The following is a 13,642-nucleotide window of genomic DNA, read 5'->3' as shown; positions in this document are numbered from 1 at the left end:
ACTCTATAAATACAGCTGTCTAGAAAAAAGAAGACAGCTGTATAAGTAACTTTCTTATCCTACAAAAAAACTTGTTGCACTGCCCCCACACCACTAAGCAACTTACCTTTTTTTGGACAAGACCACACATCAGGATTTGAACCAGGGTCTGCATAGAAGACATTTGCTGTTTAGAAACTGCTTACGCACAAGACCACCAGCTCAGGGTGATCTCTGTGCTTTCTTTTTGTCCCCTTAAAACCAAATGTAATTGTCACTTCCAGCAGGAATAAGAACATGTCATCTTTGGAGCTGTCTCTTGGCAGCAGAGGTAGCGCACAGGTAAAGTTCTCTGCTGATAAGTTAGGAACATACAAGTTCTATACCCTGGTTCTACTCCTTGTGTCTCCAGTCTTGAAAGCACTTAAAGCTGCTGTGCTGTTGTACCCCAATGTGATCTAATGGTTCTTTTGTTGAAAATCCGATTACCCCTATTTTTAAAGAGGTGATAAATAGACCACACCAGCTGCACTGCAGCTACATAAAGTCAGAGTTAAGTGCAGGGATCACTTCTATACAACGTGGGTTCTAATCCCCATGTTGTTCTCCTGGTCACCTTCCCCCTTCCCCAAAGTGTCACCTATGGATTATGATGCCTGTTTGAGTGATGAGTATATTGCTGAAATCTGCAATAATCTACTATATGAATACAGCTCTCTAGAAAAAGAAACAGCTGCACAAGTAACTTTCGTCATATAAGTAACTTTCTTATGCAGCAACATATTTATTGCACTGCCTCCACACCACTATAAACACCACCCAGCAAATTATATTTTTTGGATTAGGCCACACATCAGAAATTGAACCAGGGCCTGCACAGAAGACAATCTCTGCTTAGACACTGCTTAAACACCATACCACCACTAGCTCAGGTTGATCTCTGGGCTTTTTCATTGTCTCCCATAAAACCAAATGTAAATTTTTTACTTCGAGCAGGAATAAGAACATGTCATCTTTGGAAGAATTTGCAGACAGCTCCTGATAGCAGATGTAGCATGCGGGTAAAGTTCTCTGCTGATAAATTAGAAGAATCAGGCACATATGGGTTCTATCCCCAGGATCTCCTTCTTGTGTCTCCAGCTTTTCACCAGTTTAGGTTCACAAGGCGAGGGATTCTTTTAAAGGAGAAATTCTTTGCCTGTTGAGCGTAAGCTGCTTGACAAAATTGTTGGAAAAACATTGTCACCGTTAAGCACAGGCAGCAAGCGTGTATAAGTAAGGAGAATGCCACCTACCACACAAGCTGCATGCAACAAGATATGAACCCAGGCACATGGGCTAACTCCATAACTGGTCTAGGCACTTAATCCCAAAGCCACCATGCTATCATGCACCCTATGTGATCTAAAGTTTCTAATGTTGAAAGTCCGATTACCCCTGTTTTTTAAGAAGTGAATAAACGTGTTGTTGAGAAGCTGCAGCGCAGCTTGCGTGATCTGAGTTAAGTGCAGGGATCGCTTGTGTCAACGTGGGTTCTAATCCCCACATTGGCCTCCTTGGGCAAAGTGCCACCCATGGAGTGATGGATTATAATACCTGTTTGAGTGATTTGTATATTGTTATAATCTTCTATATAAATACAGCTGTATAAGTAACATTATTCATGTAAGTGACTTTCATACTCACTGTGCTGCCTCCACACCACTATAAACACCACCCAGCAAGGTATCTTTTGGACAAGACCACACATCAGGATTTGAACCAGAGACCACACAGAAGACACTCACTGGCTAGACACTGATCATGCACCATGCCACCAGCTCAGGTTGATATTTGGACTTTCTTATTGTCCTCATAAGACCAAATGTAAACATTACTTCCAGCAGGAATAAGAACATGTCATCTTTGGAATAATTTGCAGCTGGCTCTCGACAGTAGAGGTAGCGCACTGGTAAAGTTCTCTGCTAACAGAAGAGTCAGGAACATGCAGGTTCTATCCCCAGAAAACTTGTATAAGTAAGGAGAATGCCATCTACAACACCAGCGGCACGCAGCAAGCTTCAAACCCAGGTGCATGGGCTGGCACTGTAGTGTTACTGAACTCAGCACTTAACTGCTTCTTTATAGGGTGCAGGAGTCAATATAAATCAAGTAGAAAAATAAATGAGACCATTAAATTACAAAGATGTGATATTATTTTTATTTTTAAAGACAATTTTGACGCAGCGATTATCAAACAAGAACATTTTTATTATTTTGACATGGAAAGAAAGCCAAAAAACTGGAGGCAAGATAATAATTTTAGGCACAACTCCAAGCAGTAAAGCTCATATAAAGTGCCTATAGTTCCCCTCCCCCATCACTTATTAATTGTTCTTCTTCACACACTGTACAGTCGTTTATATTTCCTATTCTTACTAAAGATATTTCACAAATATTATCCAAGAAAATGGTGTCAGTAACATCTAGAGAAGCCGAGTAATTCATTAATGGAAAACTTCTACACCAACTTCCTGTAACACTTGTTGGAGCCGGGTCACTATAAATGACACAGTTTCGAGACTGACACAAATTTTGGTTTTCCCAAAGTTTGCTGCTTTAGTGTTTATCGATCGTTTAGGCCCCATGCACACAACCGTAAAAATCATCCGTACTTGCGGACAGTAATCACGGTCCGCAATTACAGACCTATTCACTTCTATTGACCACGGACAACTTCCCATATAAGTGGCTTCTTTGCTGCCCTTCTTGACACCAGGCCAATCTCCAAAATCCTTCACCTGCCTGTGCGTGCAGATGCACTGACGCCTGCCTGCTGCCATTCCTGAGCAAGCTCTGCACTGCTGTTAAAACTGATCCCATAGCTGAATCCTCTTTAGGAGACGGTCCTGGCACTTGCTGGACTTTCTTGAGTGCCCTTAAGCCTTCTTCACAGCAATCGAACCTCTCTCCTTGAAGTTCTTCTTGATCCGATAAATGGTTGATTTAGGGGCAATCTTACACGCAGCAATGTCCTTACCTGTAAAGCCCTTTTGATGCAAAGCAATGATGACTGTACGCGTTTCCATGGAGGTAACCATGGCTAACAGAAGAAGACTGATTTCAAGCACCTTTCCATTTTAAAGCAACCAGTCCACTCTTATAATTCTATCAGCTGCCTTGTCCTCATTAACACTTTCTCCTGAGCGAACGTGAAATGATGGTAGGAGGTCATTTTATGGCAGGGCTGAAATGAGGTGGAAATGGTTTTTTTGTGATTAAGATAATTTTCATGGCAAGGAATGACTATACTATTAATTGCAATTCATCTGATCACTCTTCATATCAATCTAGAGTTAATGCAAATAGCACTATGAAAACTGAAGAAGCAAACTGTGAAAACCAAAATTTGTTTCAAAACTTTTGGCCAGGACTGCACAGATAGAACACAAGCCGCACACACACCACTGAAAGCCAGGACATTATCTTACAATGTGGTGAATCGGGCCAGAGCGTGGTGCAATATACAGCATTGTTATTCCCGTCAAATCTGACGGAAGCTGCCATAGACGCAGATGAGAACAGACCTTAACTTCTCGGCAGCTACTTGGGGTGTTGGTTTACTGTAGACAGTAATGGAGTCGCACTGCTGAGCAGCTACTGTATACTGGATACTGCTCTCCCCGACAGCCAGGAGGACAGCCCAGCTGGTAGCCGGGGGGATGGTAATGAAGTTAGGGCAAGATAAGAAGTGGTTCTAGGGGATTCAGCCATCAAGAGGCGTCAGACTATATTGGTGGGTGAAGTATTAGGTCACAGGATAATGAGATCCGTGCGTTACAAACCAACATTGAAGACACATGTGCCTAAAAATGTCAATCACATTCCTGAAACTGAACATGAAAAATTGGACGGCAACCTATAGTGTATGTTCACAAATGCCAGAAGTCTAGGAAGCAAAACTGGGGGCGCTTGAGGCCTTGGTACTGGAGGAACATATCGATATAGGTGGCTTCGCAGAAACATAGCCGGGCCCTTCACACAATCGGGCTGTCAATCTTCAGTGTTTTACACTCGTTCGGAAAGACAGGACAAATAGGAAAGGTGGGGGAGAATGTCTGCATGTTAAACGTCATACGAAGGGAAGTGTAAAAGAAGCAATACTGGAGGAAGATTGTCAGGAGGTGGAAACCTTGTGGGTGGAATTACAAAGGAACACAGAAATTATTATTTTTGGGTGTAATCTAGACCCCCCCCCCCACGTCACTCAGGAGACGGATGGTCAGATATAGAAACAGATAGAGTGGGCTGCCCAGGCTGGTACTGCAGTGATAATGGGAGAATAGGAACCGTTCTGCTCCAACTGCAAAGGGAATAACATGTTTGTGGCAAATTGTGGAGAACCAAACAAAATGTGATGCTCAGTTAAAATCTGGTAATGTCTAACAATGCAGAGCTGGTTGGGAATGTCACGGTGTGTGAAAACTTTGGTAACAATGATCACAATATCATTTGATTATATAAACTGTAAAAAAATAAACACGGGCTAGGTGGTCAAAAACACAGGGTTTTTTTATTTTTATTTTTAAAAAAGGCAAATTTCTGCAGGTAAAATGGTAATTGAACTTTCAAAAAAACTTCTGGCGTGTCATAGTGAGATGTCTGAAGTTTGGATGACTGGGTGTCCGAGCACGGAGACCCCCACAGATCGCTAAAACGAAGCAGGAGAAGTGCTCAGGTGAGCGCTCAGCCGCTTCGTTTCTGATCGGCTTTTCTCGGAAAGCCGAGCATTTGGTGTACGGGCTCGTATATTATACAGAAGTTGCTGTAGGTGAGGCCGGTGCTTTAAACCTCTTGTAGCACCAGGACGTAACTGTACCTTATGGCGCGAGGAGAGGAGCATGGAGCGGGCTCACTTACGTGGTGTTGATGGTTGTCATGGCAGTCTGGGGGCCTAATAAAAAGGACCCCAGGTCTGCCATCTTTGTGCTCCTATTAAGCCCTTTAATAGGAGGCTGTAAATAGCACAATACACAGCAATACGGAAGTCCTTAGGGGGATGGAAAAAATGTTTACAAAAAAAAAGGGAGTAAGGCCGGGTTCTCGCGTAGCGTAAATGTTGCGGAATTTCCACAACTGAACTCTGTGCGGATATTCCACAGCATTTACAGTAGCAGCAAAGTGAATAAGAGAATCTCATGCCCGCGCTGCGGAAAACAAAACCGCAGAAAAGTCACGCGAAAGTGTTCTGCGGTGCGTGAATAGTTATAGCAGGAACAGTAGAGCCAGGAAACCAGAGAGAATCACAGGCAAAGACAAGCAGGAAATGAAGGTATACATAGACCGAGGGCGGGAGCTAGAACTGTCTGGCCAGGCTGTGATAGGTTCTCCCACTCCTCAGCCTACCAGCCTGAGTGGTAGCAGATCGAGTCACTCTATCAGACCTAGGAGCAGGTGCAGACTGATTAACCACGGGCGTCGACACAGAAGCGGTGTCTGGCACATCCTTTACAGTACCCCCCCTTTTATGAGGGGCCACTGGACCCTTCCTAGGTGGACCTGGCTTATTGGGGAACCCAAGATGGAGCCTCCTGAGCAATACCCCAGCGTGAACATCCCGGGCGGGTACCCAAGTCCTCTCCTCAGGCCTGTATCCTCTCCAATAGACCAGGTACTGGAGGGAGCCTTGGACCATCCTGCTATCCACAATCTTGGCCACCTCGAATTCTACCCCTTCAGGGGTGAGAACAGGGACCGGAGGTTTCCTCGAGGTAACCAAGGACGGGGAGCAGCGTTTCAGGAGGGAGGCATAAAACACGTTGTGTATTTGAAAAGACGGGGGTAACTCCAGCCGGAAGGAGACAGGGTTAAGGACCTCAATGACCTTGTACGGCCCTATATACCGGGGAGAAAATTTTTTAGACAGAACTTTAAGGGGCACATTTTTTGAAGACAGCCACACCAGATCCCCGACCACAAACAAAGGGTTAGCAGAACGTCTTCTATCTGCCTGAGTCTTTTGTATGCCCTGGGACGCCTCTAGGTTCTTCTGAACCTGGGCCCAGACTGTGCACAGTTCCCGATGAACGACCTCTACCTCGGGATTGTTGGGACTACCAGGTAAAACGGAGGAGAACCGTGGATTAAACCCAAAATTACAGAAAATGGGGGAGTTCCCTGACGAGTTACTGACCCGGTTATTAAGGGAAAATTCAGCGAGGGGAATGAAGGAAACCCAATCATATTGACAGTCAGAGATAAAACACCTTAAATATTGTTCTAGAGACTGATTAGTCCTCTCAGTTTGGCCATTAGTTTCAGGATGGAAGGCCGAGGAGAAGGACAGATCAATCTCCAACTTCTTACAGAAAGCTCTCCAAAACAATGAAACAAATTGTACCCCTCTGTTAGAAACAATATTGACAGGTAGGGATGAGCGAACCGGGACAGCGAATCCGAACTTCACCGGGTTCGGCCAAACCCGTTTTGACCGAACCCGGTCAAAAATATTATACAAATCGGCAGCCACTTGTCTCTATCAATCACTGATAGAGAAAAGAGGCTGCTGATTAAAAATAAAATAAAAAACATTTCATACGTACCCGGTCGTTGTCTTGGTGACGAGTCCCTCTTCTTCCTCCAGTCCGACCTTCTTTTCTGACGCGGCAGCCTGTGATTGGCTGCAGAGGCCTCTGCAGCCTGTGATTGGCTGCAACGGTCACATGGGCTGTAACGTCACCCAGGAATGTCGGGCCGGATGTCGAGAGGGACGCGTCACTAAGGCAACGGCCAGGAGACCGGACTGGAGGAAGCAGAAAGTTCTCGGTAAGTATGAACGTCTTTTTTTTTTGACAGGTTACTCTATATTGTGATCGGTCGTCACTGTCCAGGGCGCTGAAACAGTTACTGCCGATCAGTTAACTCTTTCAGCACCCTGGACAGTGACTATTTACTGACGTCGCTTAGCAACGCTGCCGTAATGACGGGTGCACACACGTAGTCACCCGTCATTACGGGGCCTCATGCACACGACCGTAAAAACACCCGTTATTACGGGTCGTAATTACGACCCGAAATAGCGGGCCCATAGACTTCTGTTAGCCACGGGTACCTTCCCGTTTTCTCACGGGAAGGTGCCCGTGCCGTTAAAAAGATAGAACATGTTCCATTTTTTTATTTTACGGGCCGTGCTCCTATACTTTATAATGGGAGCACGGCTCGGAAAAACGACCGGCTGCCCGTGGCCGGCCGTGCTCATCTCCTGAAATACTCTGTGCTGCCTTAAACTCTGTGGACAGGTCAGGATCGTGTTTCTTTTAAATTATGCTGGTGAACCCGCTCGATCCACTATATAAGGCTGCGCTACAGTGCAACATTTGAAAGAAACAGGATCATGACCTGTCCACAGAGTTTAAGGCAGCACACAGTATTTCAGGAGAGGAGCGTGCAGATTCTGTGCTGCTGAGAACTCTGTTCTTACCATTACGTAGCTCTCAGTCTGTTACCTCTCCTCCACTCCTGTCCTCAATAACACCTTCACATGATTGGCAAGTCACCACGTAATGGTAAGAGCAGAGTTCACAGCAGCACAGAGTATTTCAGGAGATGAGCGTGTGGATCTTGTGCGGGGTGGTGACTTGCCAATCATGTGAAGGTGTTATTGAGGACAGGAGTGGAGGAGAGGTAACAGACTGAGCTACGTAATGGTAAGAGCAGAGTTCACAGCAGCACAGAGTATTTCAGGAGAGGAGCGTGCAGATTCTGTGCTGCTGTGAACTCTGCTCTTCCCATTACGTAGCTCTCATTTCTCTTAGGTATCAGTGAAGGCTCCGTGATGGTACTGGTCCATCCTCCAGACATGTGGGGACATCTGTTGGGGGATAGAGAGTCACCAGATGTCTTCTTCACTACTGGACAATCCTGGATATCGAGATGGAACATACAAGAGAATCAAAATGAACAGGAAGTTCTTAGTAAACATTTTGATCGTATAAGCCCACCTGCCTCCTCATGGCAACTTCTTTTAAGTGGGTCCCTAATCTATTAGGTGGCGCACCACATGGCAACCAGTGCCACCGCAACACCCCGCCTGCAGAGGGAGCAACACAGTCCCCAGGCTAAGACACCTTATGTTGTAGCCCACAGATCAGTCCATAGTAATGCATCCAAAGGATAACTGAATGCAACCACCACCAGGTAACTCAGTCCAGGTATAGAACAGGTGAATGATAGGTCATTAACCCCTTAATGAACAGCCTATTTTCGGTTTTTTCAATTTTCGTTTTTACCTCCCACCATTCCAAAAATCATAACTTTTGTAATGCGTGTCCACCGCGGACTGTTTAGGAAGGTGGAAGCAGCATTAGGGGGGCAGTCAAAATGCTAGGGGGCGCTATCATTGTATTAAAATAAATATCTATGCACCAGAGAAGATTTGTTACAGCATTTATATTTACAAATCAATTATGATGACGTGATCTTTTGCATTTTATATAATATTGTTTGTAGGATAAAAAGATAAGAGAAAGGACATATACATGAGTCCCGGATTATTTTACCTCTCCGGTAAGAAGGTAGATTATCTCCAGGGTGACGTTCAGTATCTTCTCCGTTATGTGTCCCTTATCCATCACAAAGAACAATGACGTGTAGATGGTTCCGAATGAGATCTACAAATAAAGAGATGATAACTAGATGATAGAATTATGAAATGTTAAAGGGACACTCCGGCCAAAACTAACCTCTCCCATGTGCTGCATTCTGGTATTCCATGTGTCGGTCTTTCCCCTGTTATTTATCTCTATATATCAGACCGGGACGGTTGCTTAGCAGCAGTGTGAATCCGGCTCGGTGACTACTTTCTCTACTTGGGTCTCCGGAGATCTATGTGTCACCCATCACAGGCTTCAGCAGTTTCTGTACCGCACTAGTTATACACAGGGGGAAACAGAAACTTCTATCATCAACTGCCACTGATACTTAGACAGGTTCCTGTCACACAGGTGTAGAAGAATATAGTGCAGCCTCCCAGTCTGTATACTTATTGTTTCTCAGCTTATTTAGAAGAATATAGAGAGAATAATAATCACAGTGTCCCCCAGCATAAAGAAATTATATGGTCTTTAGCTGGTCATGTAATTGATAGCAAAGCAGAGAGGAAGAGAAAGCTGGGGAAATCTAAGAATCAAGACGGAGGCTTCTTTTAAAGCACGGACAAGGCAGGCGTTCAAAAAGTAAGTACAGTATACATAAAAGAAGTGTAGAGTGATATATACAGTCAGGTGGGGGTGCAGACATGGAAAGTTGTGCTTCCACTGGAGCTCTTCTTTAATTTCTAGTTCTGTGTCTCTTGGCAGTAAGGAGAAAATACAGCATGTGGGAGGTGAGAGACAATACTATATGGATAAAAGTACGTGAACACCCCCCCTAATTATTGAGCTTCACGCATTGAGCTGTTTCAGCTTCACGCATTGCAAACAGGTGCATAAATCAAGCCCACAGCCATGCACTCTCCAGAGAAACATTGCTAGTAGTATGGGTCGTACTGAAGAGCTCAGTGGCTTTAAACGTGGCGCAGAACAAGAACTGTGTGTCAGGAGCTTCATGAAATGGATTTCCTTAGATCCCCCTGCACAATGCCAGGAGTCAGCTGGAGAGGTGTAAAGCACGTCGTTCTCTAGAGTGATGACGTCTTGTTATCTGGTAGTCTGATGGGTGAATCTGGGCCTCTGAACGTTACCTACAGGAATACATAGTGTCTACTGGGGAAGGACCTTTCCTGTCCCAGCATGACTGCGCCCCTGTAAGCAAGGTCCATAAAGACATGGTTTGATGAGTTTGTTGTGTAGTGACTCGAGTGGCCTGCACAAAGGACCATCCAACACCTTTGGGATGAATTATAACACGGGTTGCAAGCAAAACCTACTCATCCAATATCAGTGCTTGTCTGTGGGAATTTGTGCCCATTCAGTCAAAAAAAGCATCTGTGAGGTCACACTCCAAAATCTTGTGACAAGCCTTCCCAGAAGAGTAGAGACTGTTAAAGCCGCAAGAGGGCAATGATCGAGAGCGAGGGTTCATATGGCAGTAAAACTTCTACCGATCGCAAAATGATGGCATAACCCAACGACAGACTTTGTGTGATGAGAATATTCCGTTACTTCTTCAGTGGAGATCCGCACAGTAACAGCCAATATCCTATGGCCTTCCTCTATCTATCAGAAGTTTAGTCCAGATGGGCCTGAGCTGTCTATACGTGTCTGCAGGAACATGATCAAAAGATGGTCTCTTGGTTATGGCCATGTCAACTTCCAGCAGACGGTGAGTAATGGTCATTACATTGTGATATGTACCCGGTAATGTAATAAGTGGTGAAATATGACACCCGGACCCCACACCGATCAGCTGTTTGGGCTGCCTCCGGGCACCGGATGTTATGCTGGGCATGCAATGCTTCATACACTGTATAGCGGCCGTGCTGCAGAACTGCAGCTCTAGTCACATTCACGGCCGCTATACTGTGAGCCATCTGCTTCCGGAACGGACCCCCATCAATGATATACCGATGACCTATCCTATAGAAAGGTCATCAGTATGAAAAACCGCCCCCTGCCCGGACAACCCCTTTAATTCTGGAGCACTGAACTCTCTTTAGCCGTGGGAACCTTCCAGTATTACACTTGGAGATCTCTGACCAAAAATGGAGCCAACTCAGCGTTCTGTAAACAAGTCAACTTTATTACCAATGCTGTGGCCGGGTTGTTTCCTTCAAGAAGGACCCCCTGACGCCACTGTCCATATATGGACATTGACGTCAGGGATCTCCTCCTGGAGCGGAATCCCTGGCCAGAGTTGGCAAGGGGATTCCACTCAAGGAGTAGACACTGACGTCACTGTCCATATATGGATATAGGCGTCAGGGGGCCCTTCTTGAGGCAATCCCCGGCCACAGCATTGGTAATGCTGCGGCCGGGGATTCCGTTTAGGGAGTAACCCCTGACGCCACTGTCCATATATGCTAGAGGGAGCTTGAGTGGCGCTATCTACAGGAGAAGGGGGGTAGCGCTATATGTATCCGGTGCTATCTACAGGGGGGCGCTGTGTGGCACAATCTACAGTGGGCGCTGTGTGGCGTTATCTACAGGGGGGTGTGGCATTATATACAGAGGGGGTGTGGCATTTTCAGACCCTAGACAACCTTTTTGGTGGACCATTGTGGTAAAAACTGATGTTAAAAACGGATGACAACGAACGACAACTGATGGTTTTGTAGTAAAAATTGTGAAAAATTCTGATGCAACTGATACATTTTTTAATCGGTTTTTGCATCAGTTGTAATCACTTGAGACAAAAAAACTGATGATGATGCAATTGATATATTCAAACAATGTAACAGTGGCCATCAGCTGTTAATCAACTGTTATGGGGGACTTTGACTGTTGCTGTTATGTGGGCACTGTGACTGTCACTGTTATGGGAGCACTATGGCTGTCACTTTCCTGGGGGAGAGTCGGTTGTCCCTGTTATGGAGGACTTTGACAGTTACAGTGCCCACATAACAGCAACAGTCAAAGTCCTCCATAACAGGGACAACCAACTCTCCCCCAGAACAGTGACAGCCATAGTGCTCCCATAACAGTAACAGTCACAGTGCCCACATAACAGCAACAGTCAATGTTATGGGAGCACTTTGGCTGTCACTGTTCTGGTAGAAAGGTGGTTGTCCTTGGTATGGGGGCACTTGACTGTTGCTGTCATGTGGGCACTGTGACCGTCACTGTAAGGGTATGTGCACACGACCTATTTTCAGACGTAATGGAGGCGTTTTATGCCTCAAATTACGGCTGAAAAGACGGCTCCAATACGTCGGCAAACATCTGCCCATTGCCTGCAATGGGTTTTACGATGTTCTGTTCCCACGAGGTGTCATTTTACACGTTTTTTTACGTGGTAAAAATAGGCCGTGAAAAAGAGGTGCAGGTCACTTCTTGGGACGTTTTTGGAGCCGTTTTTCATTGACTCTAGCGGAAAAAAGCTCCAAAAACGGCCGTAAAAAACGCAGCGAAAAACGCAGCGAAAATCGCGAGCGGCTTCAAGAACGTCTGAAAATCAGGAGCGGTTTTCAAGGGGAAACAGCTCCTGATTTTCAGACGTTTTTTGAGCCACTCGTATTTTTCGCGGTGTTTTTGCGGCGTTTTTGTGGCCGTTTTTGGAGCTGTTTTCAATAGAGTCAATGAAAAGCGGCTCCAAAAACGTCCCAAGAAGTGACCTGCACTTCTTTTGACGAGCCGTCATTTTACGCGCCGTATTTTGACAGCGACGCGTAAAATTACACCTTGTCTGAACAGAACATCGTAAAACCCATTGCAAGCCACGGGCAGATGTTTGTAGGCGTAATGGAGACGGTTTTTCAGGCGTAAGAGTTTTTTGCAGGCGGAATTTCTGCTTCTAAATTCCGTTTGGAAGTTTGAGGCAGATTTTCCTCTCCCTGCATACCGCGGGCATAAAACGCTGCGAAATACGCTTTCTCTGCCTCCCATTGAAGTCAATGGGAGGTCAGAGGCGTAAACGCCCGAAAATAGGGCATGTCGCTTCTTTTTCCCGCGAGGCGGTTTTACCGCTGGCGGGAAAAAGACGCCTCCGCCTCCCATTGAAATCAATGGGAGGCACTTTCGAACTGTTTTTGATGAGTTTTTTGGAGCGGTTTCCGCGTCTAAAAACTCGGGAAAAAAATTACACCTGTGAATTACGTCTGAAAATAGGTCGTGTGAAAATACCCTTATGGCTACACTGGTGTTACCACGGTTACATAGGAGAGGGGGGTGTCACAGGGTCTCTGAAAAAAGATCAAATATCTGTTTTATATCTCCAAAAAGTGTGAGGTTTGATTCTGGAACATGTAAATGGTACTAATATAATAATGTTATGTCATAGCGCCACCTGGTGGCCATAGTACAGATTGCGTTCATCATCCGCCTGATCAGCATTTTAGTAAAAATCTCACATACAAAGAAGCTGAATATGTTTATACTACGCGCATCATGCGTCACACACTGACACCTAATAAACGGACAGGAAAGATTCTGACTGTAAATACCTGAATAATTGCCTCGCTTCACCCAGAAGTCATAAACGTCACTTCCTGTTTGTGTGTTCCAGTCATTTTTCTTCCGGGTACTCAGATGGCCTACCAAGACAGTTGCCACAGTGACCACACGAGGCCGCTGTTGCTACTGCACATCTTTTGTGCTGTCTGCATCATATAAAATTAGGTCTATAAATTCCCTGCAGTATTGCTATATTATTCATTAAAATATACAATATCGGAATAATTTGAAAGTAAAAAGTTCCCTGCATTGACCCCACGATGGCGCTGCTGCAGAGCGCATCACCAGGCTACCTACATTACAATGAATTTAGTGATCATTTCCCAGCATTGACCACACGATGGCGCTATTGCGACGTATAGCCAATGCAGCCTTCCATAAGTAATAAGGTCGTAACATATAGTCAGTATTTTCCCAGCGATGACCACATAATGGCGCTATTACTTCATCCATGAAAGTAAACAGTTCCCCGCGGTGACCACACCGTGGCACTCGACATTATATTTTGTATGTTTTTTCCTGCAGCGCATCATCTATAGAGGCTGTTCCACTTGCATTATATAACTAGACGAGACACT

At 45.3% G+C, this 13,642-nt stretch overlaps 1 long non-coding RNA gene across 1 annotated transcript; it reads right to left on the bottom strand.

Moving 5' to 3' along the window:
* Positions 1-542: 542 nt before the first annotated feature.
* On the bottom strand, positions 543-8,942 carry LOC142720719 (uncharacterized). The gene is made up of 3 exons (XR_012873490.1): positions 8,700-8,942; positions 8,517-8,627; positions 543-1,191 (listed from the first exon to the last, which is right to left on the bottom strand). It is a non-coding gene; the product is annotated as an uncharacterized LOC142720719 (long non-coding RNA).
* Between the last annotated feature and the right edge of the window lie 4,700 nt (positions 8,943-13,642).

The sequence above is a fragment of the Rhinoderma darwinii genome, unplaced genomic scaffold, assembly GCF_050947455.1.
Source record: "Rhinoderma darwinii isolate aRhiDar2 unplaced genomic scaffold, aRhiDar2.hap1 Scaffold_501, whole genome shotgun sequence".
Lineage (NCBI taxonomy): Eukaryota > Metazoa > Chordata > Amphibia > Anura > Rhinodermatidae > Rhinoderma > Rhinoderma darwinii.
This window is presented reverse-complemented; position numbering and strand designations above follow the sequence as displayed.